General features: G+C 35.5%; 1 long non-coding RNA gene across 2 annotated transcripts in view; it reads right to left on the bottom strand.

Moving 5' to 3' along the window:
• The window catches only part of LOC116536407, a 74585-nt gene that overhangs the window by 12249 nt on the left and 43690 nt on the right, over window positions 1-18646 (bottom strand). Inside the window, exon 4 of one of the 2 annotated variants that reach the window (XR_004262612.1) lies at window positions 17319-18200. The exons of the other annotated variant lie outside the window; for it this stretch is intronic. This is a non-coding gene — a long non-coding RNA (uncharacterized LOC116536407). Of the gene's footprint in view, window positions 1-17318; window positions 18201-18646 lie in introns of those variants that run through there. 2 annotated transcript variants of the gene reach the window in all.

The raw sequence follows: 18646 nt of genomic DNA, 5'->3' as shown, positions 1-18646 counted from the left end.
TGTTGCATTTTGCATTCTTCTTATCCATTTTATTTCCTTTCTCACCCCTCCCAGGCCTCTATCGATTAAAGTTGTAGTGCTGCACAGTTTTCCACCAGGGTCCAGTGGCTACATCCCTCTCCTTGTCAAAACCTGACTTTGCCATACCCAGGAGAACTGCATTTTAACAGGAATCAAATGCGCTCGCCTAACAAATGAAACTCTTCCTCTATAATTTCAGGCATCAGTAGGCAGATGCGGTATTTATCTGAGGGGTTTTCCCAGCCTCTGGAACTATGTGGGAATGCTCCAATCCCATCTATGTAGAAAGTTATTCCAGACATTGCTAATGTTATCATCATCTGTGTCACGTTTTTGACTCTAAGATGTCGCTAACTTCAGCAAACTCACCCTGCCTGGAGACCCTTGTCCTGGACACTGTATATCACGTTCACATGTGAAACTCCTCCACATCACCCTTCCCTGGATTTATCTAGACATTTCAATGCTGACCCATTTTTATCTTTTTACTGTATCTACTCTTAAATAGAAGAATCAGTGCCAGGCAGGAGAAAAACATAAACTTGGCAAGAAGAAGAAAAAGAACTGGAATAAGCTATAAAGAATATAACAAAGCAATGTAGCGTACAGAGAACATTATCTTGATCTTTCAATCCGATTTACAGGTACCGTCCAGTTTATTTAGGCTATGTCACTTAAGGTAGTGGGTTCTTTGAATCAGATAATAGTCTCAATCTGTCATTTCCCTGTTCCTCGTATAGATAATACCTCTGAGTCATACTCCTTACAGCATAATTAATTGATTACACTGAGGGTGCTTTTCTACTGAAGTAGAAAAAAAAAGCAAACCAACATCAAGGAAGCTAACTAGAAAGGAGAAGTGTAACTGGTTGCATGATTTGACTGCTAATCTGATCACTGGGAACACCTTCATGATTATGTAACCACAATACATAGTGCTACTATGTATCGGCAGAGTCAATATGAATGTAATTGCTGAAATGAATGTATGGTACCTCATTTCACTTAATTAGATAGACATCATTTGGTTGACTATAGTTTATTTGCCATGACCACTACTACTCTAAGTTAAAAATCTTATTTCTGGGTTAAATTCTAGACTATATCCTACCTGGTCTTTATTCCCTTTGAGTCTTTCCTCTGTAGTAGGCTCTCCACAACTAGTTACTACTTTAATCTTCTGAGAAGTGATGGACATTCTGTCATATTCCTTTCCCCTGCATATTTTATAGTCACCTAATTTCTAAAAGATAAAGACAAAATTCTTCAGTTTATCACTAAGCACTTTGTAGTCTAAATCTACCTGCTTTTCTACCTAATTTTTCATGACCCTCCTGAATTAATCCTCTACTTTATTCTGGGTTTTTACCTATTTATCTCCAAATTCCCCTAGAATATTTTACTCTACTCTCCCTTTATCCGCCTGATTTCTCTTCCTGAGATTTGTGCCTACCCGTATCTTTTAATGTTTTAATAGGTAACACTACTCACACTACTTCTAAGACACATTTTCCGACTGTCCAACTCCCATGCACGTCCTCTTCTATGTAACTCTTATTATTTTCTTTATTACATGGTAGTTAGTTAAATGCTGCCTTGTGATAGCAATTTATTTTGTCTAAACTATTTAACTCTGCCTTATAAGCATCTTTTCCTCACAGGTCATGGAGCAGAAATTCATAGATAAGAGATGTTAAATAAATAATTTTTGGATAAACAGATGATTCATCAAATATGGCCAGATTGAATCCATTCATTTTTGGGAAGTAGAGAATTCTTTATTAGAATGGGCCAAATTTTTTATGCTACTATTTTTGTAGATTTATAAATTTTTTTTCCTAATGTAATGAAAGGGACCTCTATTGATTGTCTAACTGTGTCTTCAAAGTTTTTTTGTTGTAGAGAAATTGAAATAAAAATCTGAATCTGCATAATATATGACTTGAACTGTTTTCTTTAGTCCCATGATTAGCATATAGTCATTTTGTTGGCGTTAAAGAAATAGTTTGGCACTTGTATTGTTGGTAAGTTTAATTTTCTAGTTTTTTTTCTTTTCTTTTCTTTTTTTTTAAATTCTGTGAAATGGGGAAGAATTAGAGTATCCTCCTTAGAAGATTCCCCAGTTTATAGAATAGAAAGTTCAATTCAAATATAGAATAGAAGGTTCAAGAAGGCAGGGCTTGAAAAAATGATAATTATTATTTGCCAATTAAGTGAATTTGTGACCATATATTATTTTTCTATCATTGACCTCATTTACACTGGGTATCTTCTGAGAGTTAAAATTTTGTGTTTTCCAGTGGCAGTTGATGTCTTGGTTGATCGGTCATACATATGATGAGATATAGCAATTTATGAGACAGGCTGTATAGATTTGACTTTATAAGACCTTTATGGTGTTGTATATTATAGATAAGATTTATTACATAACCATTAACCAATAATGTATGAGTCATATAACCTACTTTTATCATGGTGAGGGTTTCAATGGATGTGGACTACACTTATCAAAAAGTATTTACAATATTCTTTTTTCTGAAGGTAGTCAGTCCTGTTTATTTTGAGAAGGCTGCATGATGAAAAGTGGCACATTCTAGGCAGAAACAATAAATTGTCAATAAATATTTATCCAACTAATATTATCAGTAGTATTCAACAAATACTACCAAAAATAAGCATTCTGGCCGGGCGCGATGGCCCACACCTGTAATCCCAGCACTTTGGGAGGCCGAGGTGGGTGGATCACAAGGTCAAGAGATAGAGACCATCTGGCCAACACGGTGAAACCCTGTCTCTACTAAAAATATAAAAATTAGCTGGGCGTGGTGGCATGTGCCTTTAGTCCCAGCTACTCGGGAGGCTGAGGCAGGAGAATCACTTGAAACCGGGAGGCAAAGGTTGCAGTGAGCCGAGGTCATGCCACTGCACTCCAGCCCGGTGCCAGAACAAGACTCCATCTAAATAAATAAATAAGCAATCTGCAGATACTAACTTAACACATACAATACAATGTGAACTGAATTTTCAACTCATTTGTTGAGCAACTAAAAGCCATCTCCTAGCTTCCGACTTTTATTCATTTGGTGAATTCCTCCTACCCATTTTTTTTATGTGTTTTGACAGAATTTATACCTCTATCAAGTTTCCTCCAACGTTGCTCTGCCATTGCTGGCTCTTGGTATAATTAAGAGCTTCCTCTTCTAATCCCCTAATATCTCAGAATTGCTCTCTTATACCCTTAATTGTATTGTTACTGTTTATTTTCCTGTATCTTCCTTCCCCCAAAGTAATTCCTCGCCTCCATCCTAGACAAAACCATGGAGCTCTCCAGGTAGGACCTTAGATCTGTGTATAATTGTAGGTTTAGCATCTCCCAAAGAGTAGACGTAGTGTTTATTGTACAGCTGTATAAATATGTGCGGTATACTTAGTTCTTATTTCTAGGAAGTAATACAGAATCCAAAAATAGTTATATTAATGTCTGACAATATGCTTAAGAGGTACTTATTCTTCAAGAACTCAGTAAGGTTTTGAAATCTGGATATTATTCAAGTTTCTTATGCACCTTTGCTGTTTCACGTCTAAAATAAAACCTGCCAAAGGCCCTGATCTCTCTAAAAAATGTCCCTAGTTGCTTTCATCACTCACTGCGTTGCCAGCTCTGCGCTACCCTTATAGGTAGGATGATAGTCTAGAATTTCTCGGTGATTTTTGCATGCTGAATTGCAAGGCAGCTGGAGGCAAAGAGAGAAGGCTTTACTTAAGTGGAACTCTAATATCTTCTCTTTTTTTTATTAAAGTAGATGAAATTAAACTGGTTACAATCTAACTCAGACGAAAACTGCCATAAACTGATAAGAATTAATGACAAAAGCCCCTGAGCCCTCCCGTCAGCAATAATTATGGTATATGATGTATGATTATTATGCATGCGGTTGGCCTGCATGTGTTTTAGGAGGCTTATGCATTGCACTCAGGATTCTGGTTTCAATTCTCCCACTTAACTAGTTGGTGCTTTGGGAAAATCACTTTACCTGTCTGTGCCTGAGATTTCTTATCTGTAAAATAGGAGCGATACAGTACCTACCTCATATTGTTATTGTAAAGATTAGACATAATTATAAAATATGATTTAACTATTATAATTATTAAATTAAGCATTTCTTGTATTGCAATCTAGTCCAAAATACCAACAGCATTGCAGAGTCAAACAATTTGATTTCTTAGCACTGATACACATTTTATGTCCAATCTCAGCTAAGTGGTTATATCTTCCCGTTTTTTCTAAATAATATTTCTAAAAAGGAAAAATTTAGTTCTTTCTAACATCTCTTACCTAAGGAACTAGAGAACTTGACAGCCCAATTATCAGAAACGTTGTTCCTCAGCTTTCTTTTAACTCCCTAGAGCCACTCCTATGCTGCTTAGCATTCTGAAATGTTTTGATATCTGTGTAATGTTTTGGAAATAGAAGCCAAATGATGGATCTCATGGATTAGTTGAGAGCCTGAGAGATGAGGATTAGACAAGAAAGGGACGAATATTTTCTCTAGCTACACTGTTTACTTCCTTGGTAAATATGGTGGCTTTGTAGAATATTTGTTTCCTCCTCCTCTTACACTCACTGCATAGTGAATATAACTTTAAGTTGTTGTAAAACTGTTATACCTGTCTCTTAGTTTTACTCCATTTTCTCTGATTTGCCCCCTGGAATACTACATTCCTTCTTTGAAATTCATATCTGGACCAAGCTCTTTCTGAAACTAAGATTAAACACATTTGCCTTTATACAACCTGTCTGTGATTATCACCACCGGAGGTATTTTCCAGTCCATTAAAAGATAGAACAAAAAGCAAAACTTAAAAGGATGAGGGAGAGAGAAAAGGAGAGAGAGAGAATGGGAGAGAGAGAAAGACAGAGAGAGAGAAGCTATCTGTGATGAGAATCTGAAACAGGTATCATGTAAGATTGATTACCTGACTCAGTGATGAGTCAAAATGAATAAAATGCTGTTGGTAACTCAGTGTTTCTTCCTGAGGCCAGTTGACGATTTCACATTAGCAGGACAATGGCTGTGCTTTCACTTTTTAGGAGGGATTCAAGAATTCAAAAAATTAAGAATCAATTACGATCCAGAATCTACAGTTCCATCAGTCCACAAGCATTTGTCTAATTTAGACTAAATTCTGCATAAATTCTAATGCCGTTACATTCATGAAATAAAAATATGTGTAAGACAACCACGACTCTTAAGTAAGTTGAAATCATACTAGTTGTGTAACTAATGTTAAACAATTAAAGAATGAGAAATTACACTAAAGAGTGCTATATAATCTGGTATAAGAGTGAATGTCTTCAAAAGTCAACAAAAGAAGAGGAAGGCTCATGTGTTAGTTGGGATCATCAAAGACAAAGCATTGGAATTCTGAGACATTGTTTTCATCCATGCATGAAACAACTGTTTATTGAGTACCTAGTATGTGCAAGGCAAGCTGTCACATGCTCTATTCATACTATAGGTGTTCTCCTTTACCAGTGTTTATGGTATTTTGCTTAAGATCATGGAGAAAACAGACCAAGGTTTCAATCCCAGTCCCACCATTGACAATTGTGTGTTCCTGGACCCATTATGGAGCTTTCTGTGATGCAGTTTCTACTTTTGTAAACGTGCGTCATAAATTTCTTGTAAGAACTAAAGAGATACGGTTTGTGAAGTGGTGAACACAGTATCCGGGACCTGGCATTTAATAAATGCCAATGGTTTTGATGATAATGAAAAAGAAGAAGATGATAATCATAAGAGGTTACATTATGCAGTGATTAGATAACAAAATTTGGACTTGAATGGTTTGTTTCAAATTCTGATTCTGCCACTTTTTAGCTATATAACCTTGCGTAAGTTACTTAACATCTTTGTACTCAATTTACACATCTGTAAAATAAACTAGCTGTATCTCATACCTCCTAAAATTTTTATGAAGATTATAATTTTAAACTTGATTGAGATTTAGAATAGTACTTTCCTGATAGTAACCATCTTATATTTGTTATTAAACAATAAAATAAAGCAGATAGCTATTATTTCACCGAGTTCTAAGTACCATGAGAATAGCTTACCATGTATATTTTGCTATATCTCCTGAATTTAGAAAAGTTCATGACACTTTCAAGACAATAAATATTTGTTGAATAATAATAGTAATTATTATGCATCTTATTTGGGTCACTAATTATTAAAACTCTTCTGACAGGGGCAGCATAAATGTTACAAGTGTGGCCAGAGTGATACTCTTTCTAAATTGTCTACATTTACAAGCATTGTTTTTGAGTGTATCATATGAAAAAGTTAAAAAGTCATGACTTCTCATTACATTAAATTCACTTTTCTACCTCACCGACATTTGGTAAACCATGACATACATATGTTTATGGTTGTACATGTCCATAAACTAGTTTAAATGATTACCCTACAATGAATAATTTTAAAATAATAATACCAGGTTTATGTGTTTACTTACTTGTGACCAATTAATTAAAATTTTATGTCTTGTCATCTTATAACAAATGATCATTGATCCCATGAAACAGTTTCAAAATTGGGGCTTTGAATAAAGATCACTTATGATGAGTCCACAGTGTGAACTTTACAGGTAATAATGCCTATGTGGAGTCTCTTTTGTGGTATTAAATGATTTAAAACAATTTTTGAATTATCCTTGAATCCCCACTGCTCTAAATTACTTCTGTTTATGTACAGAGAGTTGAGCTCATGGAAGAAGAGGCATATAAATTGATATGGTCCTTTCCTCCACTTGAGTGCAACATAGCTTCAAGATCAAGGATGTGATAGGAACTATGGCCAAATAGCACTTACAAACTTTAACAATCAAACTAATCCCTCTTAGCGAGGGGAGAAAATATAAAACATGAACTGCTTGACAGAGAGCTTGGGCTAGGAGGTGAACAGGCCATAAAGACTTGCTCCATTGATTCAGTTACTTGGTTTAACTTTTAGAATGTGAAAAAAAAGGGTATTGACCTCTAGAAAAAGGGCTCTGGTCTCCATCCCACTTTATATTTTAGTTTAAATGGAGAAGTTCATATTAAGGAAACCCTTTGGAAAACAGGTAAATATGGTCAACCCCCTAAGAGTAACTCTATGTGTTTTTCTCACCAATATGTCCCCAGTTCTAGTGCAGTTTTTGACACATAATTGGGGAATTGGTAATAATTTGTTGAATGTCTCAAGTCTTTCTTTTGAAGATATCTTAGACTTGAGATATTCAACAAATAAATAAATAGATTGACCAATTATGTACAGTTGCTTCATTGCCTTAGCATCCTCTCTGTATTGATTTTTTATTTCTTGGAACCCTTTAAGAGTTCAGATGAAGGTGTGGTGATGACCTTTTATCCCTAAATATTTCAGTGTATACTATTAAAAATAAGAGCACTCTCCAATATAACCACTACATGAATTAGGAAATGTAACGTTACCACTGTTAAATATAACACATCATCTAATTCACAGCCTGTATCAGTCTATATTCAAATTATTTAATTGTCTTAATTATATATATGTACACACACATATATATAATTTTTATTTTTATTTTTTTTTGAGACAGAGTCTCACTCTGTCACCCAGGCTGGAGTGCCGTGGCATGACTGTGGCTCACTGCAGCCTCAAACTCCTTGGCTCAAGCCATCCTCCCACCTCAACCTTCCAAGTAACAGGAACTACAGGCACATGCCAGCACACCTGGCTAATTTTTGCAGTTTTTGGAGAGAAGAGGTTTTACCATGTTTCCCAGGCGAGTCTGGAACTCCTGGGCTCAAGCAATCTGCCCATCTTGGCCTACTAAGTGCTAAGATTACAGGCGTGAGCCACCATGCATGGCCAATAATATTTTTAATAGGATCCAGTCCAGAATCACACATTGTATTTAGCTTCATGAAACATTAGTCTCATGTAGTCCTGAACAGTTTCACACTCTTTGTGTTTCTGGGCCTTGGCATTTTTGGAGATTGGTCAATTATTTTTGTGTAAGGCTCTTTGAGTTTATATAATACATAATATATAATAGAGGTATTATATTATAAACATATAATATTTACTGTACAACAGTATTGTTATTATAATAATATGGGGTCTTCCTTTACTTCCCAAGAATATTATGAGTAAAAAAAATCATTATTATGATGGATATTTGAACTCTTTGATAAAAGGTAATTTATCAAGCCCAGGTCAAATTATTACTTCCTATTATGTCTATAAAATTTTTTCCTGTTTCTGAGGGCCTATATCTCCCAAAATTTATTCTATATTAGACACCATTGCCAAGTCCCATGACCTGATTCTTGGAACACGTAACAGCTCTTGCCAAAGGAGTCTGACACAAATGAAGCATCCTCTAGCCTCAAGTCTTCCTTATTCACACTTTCTCTCTAAAAACATTTCTGATTGTTGCCCAAGGCATGTATTTCACAATCTTAATTTCAATTTGCCTCACCCTTAGGTGGGACTCTCTCCTGCTGATTTTGCAGTAGTTCAACTTTTTCTATTTGCAACTAAGTAGACTGGAAATGGTTAGAGACTGAGGCAGTGTAACCGGCAAAGTGACTCCCCACTGGGACTAAGTCAGCTCAGCCTCCCAGTACTAAGGAAGGCTCACCGCCAACTCAGGGAGCAGAAACGTGGTCTGCAAGTGGGGATTCTCTGAGCTGATTTCTCTTTTGAGAAGATACACAGAGCATCGGGACAGACCAGCATAGAGCTGTTCGGGAACACCCTTTGAATTTAATGGGAGAAGTAGCCATGCTGCACAGTACTTTGAAAGACAGATCTTTAGCCCCACAGACTTAACTTGTGAGATCATCCTTTGTCAAACACACAAGAGGAGTGACACATTGTCATTCTCTCACCTAGATACAAACCCACATCATTTACTCAAACTAGATTAATCCTCTTAACACCTCTGCAATATGGATTGCCTGTACTCAATTGCAGGACAATTCTTGCAGTTGGTTCTTGTCTCAGCAGGAAGCATATAAGAAGCTTCATGGCTAAGCCAGAAATTGTCTTATATGCCCTGGCAGCTTATTGGTATGATGTAACTGAAAGGCCTGGTTTGATTCTGGTTTGCTTGTGTTTACCTGGGTTCCCTGACTCCCTCCCAAGTCCAGGCCTTGTTGCTGTAACTACAGACACACTCTATCTCAATGAACTTTATTGGTCCCAACTTTTCCTTGGCAATCTGAGCTCTGGCTTCTCATGCTTATTTGTTGTGGCCAATAGTCCCGGTTCACCAGGAGTGGGAATGCATTATATGTTCAAAGAAACTGGAAACTGAAGCATTAAAACCACTCTCATTCCTATTTGGGTGACTGCTACATCCCTTTCCACCAAAGAGTTCATTGGACATTTCTGGGATATTCAGCCACTCCTGTAAAATAGGCATGTTGTGAATCTGTTACTCTTACGCTGAGTACTTTATCGGTATTACGTACATTCTGAACCAGCTCTACATAGTTGCTATTTTGGCATAGCTAATACCAATGGTCACAGAACGAGCTGATGACATCAATAAATTAGCTCCTTCCATTTCTAATTTAATTCTGTGCAAAACTCAAACTGAGGTAGTGACATCATATCTTAGCGTAAGAAGAGATTTTCACATGAGAAAAATCATGCCTAAGAGTTGGATAACTCATTTAAAAATGAAACTGACCATCTGAACTTGAAGTTTTGTATTTCTGCATGCTAGTTCTACCTTTCAATGACTTTAAAAACTGAAGAATGGCTGGCCGTGATGGTTCACACCAGTAATCCCAGCACTTTGGGAGGCTGAGGCAGGCACATCACCTGAGGTCAGGAGTTCAAGACCAGCCTGGCCCATCTCTATTAAAAATAAAAAAAATTATCTGGGTGTTGCGGCGATTGCCTGTAATCCCAGCTACTCAGGAGGTTGAAGCAAGAGAATTGCTTAAACCTAGGAGGTAGAGAGGTTGCAGTGAGCCGAGATTGCGCCATTGCACTACAGCCTGGGTGACAGAGCTGGACTCCATCTCAAACAAAACAAAACAAACAAAACAAAACAAAACAGAAGAAAACAAAACAAAACAAAAACTGAAGAATAAGAAGGAAAAGAAAAAATGCTTGGGGAGAAAATGTAGTTGGTTTTAATATTGTTACCATCAGTATTGTCACTGCAATTAAATCCTGATATTTTGCTCAGTGATGTGGGTATGTCACTTAACCTTGTTTGTTCTTGACTCAGAAGACTTGGAAGATACAGTGAAATGCCTTTAGCGTTTTTCTAAAGACAAAACTCACATTCTTTTTCTTTAGGAATATCTACATTTCCCAGTAGTACTTTGAATTTGAACATGTGCACAGATGTGGTTGATGTTGATTTTGGGTGTGTGTACTGCTACATTCTAGGCCATGTACATATCATAAAATCAAACGTGGCACAATAGAGCTTTAGGAACTGGCCCAAGGGCATTAGCCAGAAAATGATCTCAAGTCTCCTTAGACATTGAATACTATATATTAAATGTATTTTCTTGAATTTTAATCACAGTTGAAATTCTCTGAAAGTCTGAATTAGTCATCTTTAATTACAAGAAGATCCTTTGATCTTTTTAGTTTGCTGGATTAAAAGTCTCAAAGCATTTTTTATAAGAATATAGTTTTTAAAAAGCTTTCTAAAAGTAAAGATTAATGGTATTTTTCATGATAATAAATGTATTTTAACTGCCAAAGCCTAAGCTCAAGAGTGCGATGTAAAGTTGTGCACAATTGTAGGAAGATTTGGGCATTCTTAGGACTTGAGGATAAATCAAACAATTTTAATACCATCTTATTTGGCTGCTCTTCAGGAAGAATGGGTTTTGGGCTTTTCTTGCAAATCTTTTTCCTGCTTCTCCAGTCATCAGACAACACACATACACGCGCAGATATACAGACACACACACACACACACACACACACACACACACACACACACACATCAATAAGGAGTCAAGGAGAGGCTGTCTTTTCAAAGTGTGACTGCGTTTAACATTTTGAAAAATTTCCAAACTGAAGTCAATGCAGTGGAATGCTTGAAGCTTTCAGAGAGATTTTTAAAAATGTGCTCCTTCCTGTCATCCCCACATGGTTTAATGGGTGAGGTGAGAGATTGCCTGAAGATTATTTCCAAGCCAAGAACAGAAAAGATGAAGAAAAACAAAATTGATAAAAAATATTAGGACTTTTATATGCGAGATCTTTTGTATATTACTGATCTAGCATAAGCAGGGAGATACTTAAAAAGAGGAATACACAGCATATTTACCTATATCTATCTATGTATTTATGTATACACACATATAAAGATGATTTGCCTGTCCTAGCTGAAAATGCAATCATTTTATTCTAATTGTAGATCTAGTTACACAATCACTCTACATTTAATTTGCTGTTAAAAATATATACTGTGGCAACTCAAATGCCCATCAATGATAGACTAGATAAAGAAAATGTGGCACATATACACCATGAAATACATGCAGCCATAAAAACAGGGTGAATTCATGTCCTTTGCAGGAACATGGATGAAGCTGGAAACCATCATTCTTGGCAAACTAACACAGGAACAGAAAACCAAACACTGTATGTTCTTACTCATAAGTAAGAGTTGAACAATGAGAACACAAGGACACAGGGAGGGGAAAATCACACCCTGTGGCCTCTTAGGGGGTTAGGGAGTAGGGGAGGGGTAGCATTAGGAGAAATACCTAATGTAGATGACCAGGTGATGGATGCAGCAAACCACCACGGCACATGTATACCTATGTAACGAACCAGTACATTCTGCACATGTATCCCAGAACTTAAAGTATAACTATATATATATATATATATATATACACACTGTGTGCATTCTCCAGAAGGCAATTTCTTCTCCCCAAAACACGTTCTACTTCTTTTAAAGCCTCTGGTAAAACTTTTATCTACACCATCAGATTTAGCAATTTGTAACTGATCTAATCTCTCCACAAAATCCTTGCTTACTGAAATTGCATCCAGCAGTTTCTCACTATAAACCTTTCAGCTCACATAAAACTGAATGACAACCTATGTCTTTCTTCTTTTTTACTTTAATAATCTCCTGCTGTTTTTCTTTTAACCCCTCCAAATAGATAAGCTTAATCAGAAATCATAAATCATTTCCGTAATTACTGGGTATGGCATTATGAAATAGATAATCATTTAGAATTAATATAAAAAAATAAAGAACCACAATATGGGCAATCATCAGATGGAATTTAAGCAATTACAGTGTTCTTTTTTTATAAATCCTCCAATAGAATATAAGGGTTTCTAAAGGTTTATAGGTGAGTGCCATTATCTAAAGGAGGCTTTCTTTTTATTCATTTATTATTTAATACATTCATTCATCAAATATTATTATCTGTGCATCAAATATTATGTATGTATAGAGGATATACTGATGAACAAAAATAGGCACATGATTTATAATTGTTTAGTTTAAACATAAAATTGTCTCAATAATTAACTATGAGGCTGAATGACAAATGTCTATTACATAAACCTCTTGAATAGGCAATTATGTTTGGGAAAAATACTTCTTGTCTTCTCTAATAATTAGTGGGTTGTCTAGCATTGTGTCTGATGCAGATTAGATGCTCAACAATTTATTTAATGATGAAATTTATATTGATATTAATATAAAATCTTTGATCTTTTAGAGTTTGAAATTCCACTTACTTGAATTTCTACTGTCTGAGTTCCATATTGAGCTTATAATAAAGGTCTTTATTTCATTGTAAATGCAAATTCTGGCCAGTATCTAAACTACTTTTTCGCAATAAATGCGTCACTATTTCTTGGGCTGTTTAAATTATGTGGATTTTATTATGTCTCAATTCTTCATCAGTCCCTAAAAATGCCTAAACAAATGGACATAAGCTATGGCAGTTGTGAAATTGGGACCTGAGAATCCAGGTGATTCCTAACAGTAAGTAGATTGATCCCATGAAACTATGAAAGTTTACTTAATTTACATGTTATTTGAAGTCTTGTCATACCCTGTAACAATCGGGCTTAAATGCTGAAAAATGAGAGATCACTGTGAGAAGACAAGTAGGTACTCTCCAATTTTTTGTGTCCCACAGTCCTTTGCAGAAAAGGCATTTTATGGCTACCTATGGAGCAAGTGGTTGATTGACAGGTTGAATCAATTATTTTTTCCCAGCAAAGTAAATAGGAGTACTAAAAAGTGTAAAATCAGTTCTGTGTTGAGATTTCCAGATGTGATTTGCAATGTCCTAACTTTGACATGTGACAACAAAAGATGAATTTATCTTATATAGAATCAATTTGGGATGACTCCGTCCTTTTCTCCTGTTGCACTCAGCTGCAAGAAAACTAGTAGTTCTTCAAGCACGACGAGGCTGGCTTACTTTTGTGTATCTTTAGTTTTCCCCTGAAACTGTAGCTCTTTCAGAACCCTGCTTAAGGTAGGATGGATGTCTCCCATTGGATGGTACATACTGGTTAGGTGCAGAGACTTGGTCTCTGTCTCTCATGCCCTGAAGTTCAAGGTTTTCTGAATTAGCCTATGTCCTCAGAATGCCACTTACTCCTCTGGTTACTGCTCTAAGATTCTGGCCTGATTATTTCTTAACCAATCTAATGGCTCTCTGATGCTTCTAAAGAACATTTATACAGTTACCCTCAGCAAACTAACACAGGCACAGAAAACCAAACACTGTTATGTTCTCACTTGTAAGCAGGAGCTGAACAATGAGAACACATGGACGCAGGGAGGGAAAGAACACACACTGGGGCCTGTCCAGGGCACAAGGGGAGGGAGAGCATTGGGATAAATAACCAATGCATGCGGGGCTTAGTGCCTGGGTGATGGGTAGACAGGAGCAGCAAACCACCATGGCATATGTTTCTTTACGTAGCAAACTTGCACTTATATCATGCACTTGAGTCCCATAGTACTTTGCAGAAAAGGCATTTTGTGGCTGTCTATGGAGCAAGTGGTTGATTGACAGTTTGAATCAATTATTTTTTCCCAGGAAAGTAAATAGGAGTACTGAAAAGTGTAAAATCAGGTCTATGTTGAGATTTCCAGATGTGATTTGCAATGTCCTAACTTTGACATGTGACAAATAAATTTTATTTAATTAAAATTAAATTGAAATTTTAAAAAATTATTTAGTATACTTTTTAGTTTTCAGGAGGAAGATTGCTATAAATAACCTAATCTGACTTACGTACAGACACAGAAGCTGGAATTATCAATAGTTGTTTTTATAATTAATGGATTTCTTTTGGATTGCACCATTCTACAACAGCCAGCATGATAATGACCACAAGACACTCTAAGTAGAAAAAATGCTACCTTAGAATTGGCTCATGTCCTAAAATTCCTATATCCTCACCCTTTTACAAAATGCCTAATAAACTATAGATTTGCAAATTTTCTTTCTATATTTATAGATAATTCTATATATGGAATATGCTAAGACACTGAGATATAACATTTACACAGTTTTGAATCTTTTATTACTATGATTCTGACTTTTCTGTGATGTATTAAAACATTTTGGACAAATGAATCCCCACTGCGTCAGCTAGATTTTGAGTGTTTAAAGTAAAATCTTCTTTAAAGCAAAATCTTCCTTAGATAGTTCTTTCCTCACTCTTTCCATGATATTTTATGGTACTATTTTTCATTCTGAATTAGCACCATCTTTGAATTATTCTCATTTCACCAAAGTCATCTGTCATAATGATATTATTACTTGATAAAGTACAGTGTCATTTAATTAACTCCTCACCTCCAGGATAAATTTTATTTAATCACTTGTATTTATTCAACCCATACTAAATGGATGCCTGATATATGCTAGGCATAATGTTAGACATTGAAAAGTGATTAGTTGCAGAAAAAGTGTTGCACAGTTATTCTACTTCCACTGTCTCCATGAGAGAATCTTTTTTTCAATATTTTTGAAAGGACTTTACAGTGGAATAGCTAATGTGTTATCTTCAACATGATTTCCTTTTCATATGACACTCCCTAATAATTTCCTAATATTGGTAAAATGAGGACATGTGAGTCAATTGTCTTTGAATTCATTTTTAAATGATTCATGGAGATAGTCATCTAAACAGGAAAATATGAAGAGCTTATATTTTACTTCTTCATATTAAAGGTTCCTCAAGAATATCTCTACTTAAATAAAATGCACCAGTGTTAATATTTTCTGGAACCTATTTAATCCAGTAGTAGTTTAGTTGACTTATCTCTCATCTCTATAAAATTTATTTTTTTAACTTATTCTTTAGGACAAAAACTTTTATTTGAATGCATTGTGTCAGGTGTATCAGCTTAAATACAAATAGAGATGTTGCTATATATAACATTTATAGCATCAAAAATAAGATCTAGTTCTTCTGCATACATTGAAAAAGACTGATTTGAAAATCAATAGGTTTGCTTGAATATATGGGTACATAATATGGTCTTGAATGTACTTGCAGTCCTCTACTCTATATTATCTTATAATTTTGAAGTTACACATCTTTCTAAAGATGTAACAACATGTATTATGTACTGAATATTTATATGAGAGCACACTACTTTAGTATGTTCTTTCAGGTCTACACTTGAAATTTCTTTCTACATTTAAATTTAAGGCTTGATTAGTGCATAGAAAGTATACATCCAGGAACATAATGCTTATTTCTACCAAATAGGAAGTTTCATTATTTTTTGAAATAAAGAATAAATTACTTTAAACCCTTAGAGAAATAGAATGAGCAAAATTTTCAACATGATTATTATTCTTAAAACTTCCTATGTTAACCCAAATTTAGAGCTAAGAAATATATACTTTCATAATTACCCCCATAAGAAATTTATCTGCAAATTACAGTTTACATCTCATGTGATTATAATATTAAGTTTGAAACTTAACAATTCTACATCATTTTTCATACTTAAAACACCTTGGAAAAGCATTAACTAATTAATCAAATCAGATAACAATTCTGTTATGAACTGAACATTATATTGAATCATTTGCTGCAGAATATCAAGATGGCATATGTATAGATGTCACTTTTGAAGTAATGATTATAGCTATGTGCAGTAAAGTATTTATTACCTTATCTAATTAATACACATTTTGGCATGTCAGGGTTTGTGAGTAATTATAGTTTTCTATTGCGGTAATAATTTGTATGATTTATGAAGCCTATGAAACAACAATGTGAGCCAAAAAGCTGTCTGGGATAATTACAGTTAAGCAGCGTGATCAACAGGTATGCCCAGCCAAGGGAACACAGCCCTGGGGATAAGATCCTCAAACAAACAGAAGCGACTGGAGGTGTTCACTTCTCAGCCTACTTTTTCTCACCTGAAAAAAAAAAAAATGGCCCACCCACTGTTCTCAGCTGCATTAGCAAAGAACTGATTGCTTAAGTCTATGTGCTTATTTTCCAAAGGTTCATGTGCTGATGTGGAGGACTTCATAAAAGAATAAATACAATTATGGACTATATAAATTTTCAATTATTTCAAGGAAGACTGAATGTCGACACATTTAATTTGTTTGAGAATGCGAGTGCATTCTGTGGCTACTGAAAACTCTTACCTAGAATCTGAATTCATTCTATTCCAGTTAGTGACAGAACGCTCTTGGCGCTGCCATACTGGCCATTACAATAGGCTCTGAGTCTGACTTCCTTCTGGAAGCAAGATATCCAGAGTCATTGTCCTAGAGGGAATATAGAATAGAGTTTGTCTCCCAAGAATTTTGCTCATATAAAGGAACTGACTATCCAGAAACTTAAGAGTTGGAAAAGAGCCCAACTATCATTATCCACATTTATATAATAAATTTTAGGAAGTTGGTGAGTTGCAGAAGATCTACAGGTTATTCTTTATGGGACATTGCTTTTGCTTTGCTAAGTCTACTTTGACCTTCCCATCAGTCATTCTCTTTTGCTTCATATTAATGTCCTCAAGGTATGTAATGTTTTAATTGGCTTTCAGCACATACACTGAAGCAGGAGATCCTATCTCACAGAAAGAAGCAGCTGTGAATTTCTGTGAACTGTTCTCAATATGTGGGAAGTACTTAAATTAGTTTGATCTTTCTCAGGAAGACTAACACGTTTATATATCACAGGAGTATACTGAATTTTTAGTTATTAACTCCAGGTAGAGACAAGTTCTTACTGTTTTTTTTTTTTTTTTTTTTAACAATGGAAGACTAAACGATACCATCTAATAATACTGACTGTTGAAAGCAGTGTCACAGAATATTCCACTTTAGAATTCATGCTACATTGTAGAGTCAGCAATCCATAGCAAGATAGCCACTTTTGTACAAGTTGGGAAACTATACTGCAAGAGCAGAGCAACAGCTCCACGAGTGGTCTGGAAGTGAAATCAGGAATTTCTCTTAACACATTCAACTAAGCAGTTGTCTTTATTGACCTCCACTTTATCAAGGACTTGTTTTATGGTGTGACAAGGCAAAGAGAGGAAACAGGTGAGGTAGATCAAGGATGCGAGTTGGGGCCTGGAAAATCTGCAACTCATGCCAACCTCAACCCTTGGTGACAAACTGACTTTGAACTGGCAAGTCTTCTCTCACAGTGGGCTAATGGTCATCTAAAATGAAAATCTCTCTCTTTGACGTTTAAAATATTTGTTAGAGGAAAAAAAATGGAATAAGCAACCACACACACACACACAAAGCGTAAAGAAAATGTTTTCATTGCAAACAAGAGGATACTTTTAGTAGGAAAATGCGTGATTTTTAGGAGCAGTAAAATATTAAAGAAAAATATCCTTACTATTTGAATTCTGAAGTTACATTTAGGCTTTTTCTATTTTACCAGACACAGTAGAAAGTTCAGGTCAAATGGTAGCTCTAGAAAGAAACAATGTCTGTGCTTTAAGTGTTTTGAGTAGAATTTTAGAGACAGATATTTAATTAAGTCCATTCTGCCCCCGGGCTTAGCATGCAGGCAGCATCCAAAATACCCATTCCCTTACCTCCTCCTTTGTCTTCTTACTTGTCAGCTTGTCCCCTTCTCCCACCCACAGAGGCAGACACACAGGCTTCCTGTAGCTTCCTGTAAATGACAATGGCCCCAGTGGGTTAAAACCTCTCCAAGAAAACAAACAAAAAAAGGTAAAATAAAGTTCAGAAATCCAAAGGTCAAAGAGAAGAGTGAAACCAAAACTATGCCAGAATATTAAGGGGAGGTAAGAACAGGGTGAAAACACATCGTTAATCTCCATGATTATAACTTTATTTTACAATTTGCTGCTTATCATGGATGAAGACAAACAATCTGGTAAAACTGAGGCTGGAAATACATATGTGTAGCACGGATGCATATATGCAAAAAAAAATGCACACACATACAAAACATTCTGTTACACATGTTTAATTCTGTATGAGCTTTTATGTATAGCTTATGCATAAAAACCAAGATTATGTATTAAAAACATTTACATCTTCAACAGCTTTTGCTTTCATTTCTAGACATCACTATGTCTTTCCCTTTTTTTGGTA

Source organism: Sapajus apella, unplaced genomic scaffold (assembly GCF_009761245.1).
Source record: "Sapajus apella isolate SASKATOON/1434 unplaced genomic scaffold, GSC_monkey_1.0 scaffold100, whole genome shotgun sequence".
NCBI lineage: Eukaryota > Metazoa > Chordata > Mammalia > Primates > Cebidae > Sapajus > Sapajus apella.
The sequence above is the reverse complement of the archived record's forward strand: the minus strand, read 5'-3'. Positions and strand labels throughout refer to the sequence as shown.